Genomic DNA, 3,835 nt, shown 5'->3' on the forward strand with positions numbered 1-3,835 from the left:
TATAGATTTTTCACATGCGAAAATCTTGATGAGCTAGTTGTTCACCCTAAGCTTTGTGCTAGTATAGGTGTTGATACTTCTACTCAATTTTGTTGTGAAACCAAGGATGTTTTAGTCCAAGTCAACCTTATTCCTGAGACTACCCGTGGTATGATGTTGGACAACAAGATTCCTGATATTTCTACATTTTCGAATGAATTCACCAAAAATGATTTTGATAAATTCATGGAGGGAGAATATGTTTTTGACTCAAAAACTGAGAAAAAGATTGAATCTATCAAAATCATAAATTTTCAAAAAGAAATAAAAGGAGAATCTCAAAACTAAAATCAATGTCCAAAGCTCCAACATCATATTACTTCCAAGAACGAGTTAAACCCAAACTCGTCAAAGATGAACAAGAGAGTTCTACCCCTTCTGTCAAGACTGAACAAAAGAGTCCTAACCCTCCAAAACCTGACAAACATGTTAAAAAGAAACAAGCTGAGACCTCACCAAAACCAAGGTATCACAAAGTGAAACTTCCAAATGACAATCCAAATGCTTCTTTGTCTAACTCTCAATCTAGTTCAATTTCTAAAGTACCTAAGTCTAGCTCCGTTTTGCTAACAAAGGATACTTTAAATGGTGTAACTAGATATAGGGATAGATATGGATGGTTTTCAATTGCCAAACCTAAGAAGCAAGAAGTTTCCTGTAACACCCCATAAATTAAGGTAATTCAAATAGGTATTTTTAATCTATATGAACTAAAATATAAACATTATGATATATAAGTTATATCTAGTATATCTATTATATGCCTAAAGTACCAGTCAACTAGTTAGTGCCTTTATTGTACACAATAAGTTATTTTAGGGACTAATGTATCATATATGTAAAGTTCATATTTATTATTATTAGATAAAGTTAATCAAATAGATATATATGTAGAAATTTAAAAGAAAAAGTGAAAGAAAAACAAAAGGGAAGTTAACAGAAGTATCTGGGAGCTCCTTCTACAAACACGACATATACTTAGTGTGTGAAAACATGGTGTCGTGAGTATGTGTCCCTCTCGTGAAGATATCTAGCTCAAGATTAAAGAGAAACTTGATTTTAGCTAACTAGAAAGTAAAGTAGAGTGCTTTTGATCTTTAATCAGGAGTAAATCAAGGTATGAATTTTTTTACTAGATATAATCAACCTGATTTTTGTAGAAGATCTGAGTCTCAACTTACTAGTTGAGATATTATAGATAAAGATAGTGTGGTAATCTTATACCACCATGTTTTAGTCAAAAAGAGAAAGATATGTTTTTATAAGATTTGATTATACAAGTTTTGCTTCATATAATTTACTCGTGATTTGCAACAAGTTGATTGGAATTGATGTAGCAGATACATGGATGTTTACTTAAACAAAAGAAGTAATTTTTATAGTGAATAAAATCATGTAGACAAGGTGTTTGATGTAAAGCCTCAAAGAAAACTCGATTTTCAGAAAAAGGTCATATTAGCTATGGGATATTTTGTAGTTAGAAGCTGATGGAAAACAACCCAAAAAGAATAGATAGTTGTATTTTAACCTTTAAGTGATACATGTATTATGCTTTGTGTATAGGTGATACAAGAGATCAACCAAGTTTTACTTAAAAGCTAACGGTGATTATAAGGTGAGTAACGGATAGAATAGAATGATAGGTAATATCCGGAATGCGTCTAGATATGTATAAGGGTATGTACTTATCACATTACCAGAAGGTTATTTTATACGGGATTGATCTAGATATCTCTCGTATGAGTATGCCATTTATTTCATGAATGTTGAATGCATAGAATTACCAGAAAAGGAATTCCTTACATACTAGAATGTGACTCTGAATTTGTTTCAGATCACAACAGAAAGAATTTAGATTATGCATTCTTTATATGCTAAAACCCGTTTACTCACTAAGTATTTATACTTACCGTTATATATGTTTTTTTTTTAGGTGAGACAAGTGGAGCCCGAAAAGATCCAGGGAAGGGTATAGCTTAGCACTAGTGGTGTTGCTCGTTGGATGGGTAACGAGTATCTCTTATGCCTTCCTTTGATACTAGTTACGCCCTTTTTGTGCAACTTATAAAGTTGCAAATTAAACCAGTTTGTAAACCAGCTTTTGAAACATATTATGGTAACTATATAGGGTCATATTGTAAGTAAGTAAATATGTAGTTCTATCCATATCAGTTTGTAAAAGGGTTTTTGCAAGCAGGTCCTAGTAAAGTATGAATAGTCGTTTTGAAACAAGTAAGAAAGTAGTGTTTGCATCAGCTTGCAGCCTGGTCTTGGTCAAGCTTAAACTTCATGTATCTTGAACCTGGATCGTCATTTTGTATGTAAATATGATGTTGAAAGTAGTACTGAATGTTTTGTTTTAGGCTGAGATACGCCAAGGGTTGAGTCGACTAGTGAGCAGTATCACTACTTGTATGGTTGGTCTTCTTGGTCACTCCAAAACCAAAAGAAAAACTACCTAGATCGTTTGTCCAGTTCATACCCTTAGCGTTTGATTATAAAATACGAGCTGCATATGTTAGTTGTATAGCTTCCCCTTGGTAGTCCATGTCCAGAACCACCACCTGATGCTTTTTGTCCAGTTATATCTCGGCTTTTGGTCATAAAATGAAAAGTAAATATATAGGTAGCTTGGATACGTTTCTCTGGTTCAAGTTAATGTTAAACCACCGGTTGGTTTTATATAATAATGGTTACATATTAAAGTGTGTCGGGTGGTAGTTGTTCTTAGTGATTGGATCAGGAAAAATCTTTCTAGTGAGTTTACATCATAATATAACTATACTCCTGGTCAAAACCCGCGAGTCTTTACTAGTCCGGTATTTTAAAGATCTTATTCTCTAGCAGTGTTATTACATGAGTGAGCTCAATATTTATGGTCCTTTTTGGTGCTTTGTACAAAGAGACTCTACTAATGGTTTTGTCCAAATTATATCGTAGTTCCTGATCATTTAACAAGAGTCGAATTTTATTAGTTAGCCTCCTACAGTTTCAATTCGGGGTTTATGTTGAAACTATTTGATGGTCTATGTCAAAACCTTCTGATGCTTTCTGTCCAGATTATATCTAGCTTAGTTACAAAATGAATCAATACTTATTAGCAAACTTTAGATGATCTTTATTGTTGGCTCATGTCAAACCACCTGATGGTTTGTAGACTAATTACTCTGTTACCAAAGATCAGGTGGTAGTCGTCTTTCAATAGTTGATGTAAAATCTGTTCATCGGGTTTACATGGTAACTACACTCTGCCCCTGGTCATAACTCTTGAGTCATTAGTTTCAGTCTTGTGTTTAGAACTTCATCTTATATTATGTAAAGGTCTCGTGTCTGGAGCTTTGGTCATTAGAATGGTACACGTGTAAGTAACAAGTCATGCACCAAGTTCTATTTTTGAGATTATACACTAGTCGATAATAGTTACAGTTTATAAAAGAAAAATAACAGAATATAAATGTTTTTTTTTAAAAAAAAAAAAAAACAAACAAATTTTTCTCGGGCGTTTCATTTCCTCAACCCCAAAAGAGACAAAAAGGATGAATAAGTTTAAAACCCCTCGTTCTAATTTTTTTAGTGTCAATTCAACAGGTGGAAAGACCAAATGGGTTCCTAAGTCATTAGAACCTAAGATCATTTTTAAGCAAATGTCTGTTGAGAAAAAGAAGAAGAGGAGGAGGAGAAAGAGTGTTGGTAACAGAAAGGATAGAATTTCTGTTGATTTAAACAATTCATCTTTTGTGAACAATGTTAATAAATCCAAGGCTATGCCTTGTGGGGCTGTAAACAACGATAATGG

The 3,835-nt window shown here is 33.2% G+C and overlaps 1 long non-coding RNA gene across 1 annotated transcript; it reads left to right on the plus strand.

The window, feature by feature from the left end:
* The first annotated feature begins 954 nt into the window (after nucleotides 1-954).
* Nucleotides 955-2,263, plus strand: LOC122594905. The gene is made up of 3 exons (XR_006323146.1): nucleotides 955-1,156; nucleotides 1,603-1,654; nucleotides 1,973-2,263. It is a non-coding gene; the product is annotated as an uncharacterized LOC122594905 (long non-coding RNA).
* Nucleotides 2,264-3,835: the final 1,572 nt, after the last annotated feature.

Source organism: Erigeron canadensis, chromosome 4, assembly GCF_010389155.1.
Source record: "Erigeron canadensis isolate Cc75 chromosome 4, C_canadensis_v1, whole genome shotgun sequence".
NCBI lineage: Eukaryota > Viridiplantae > Streptophyta > Magnoliopsida > Asterales > Asteraceae > Erigeron > Erigeron canadensis.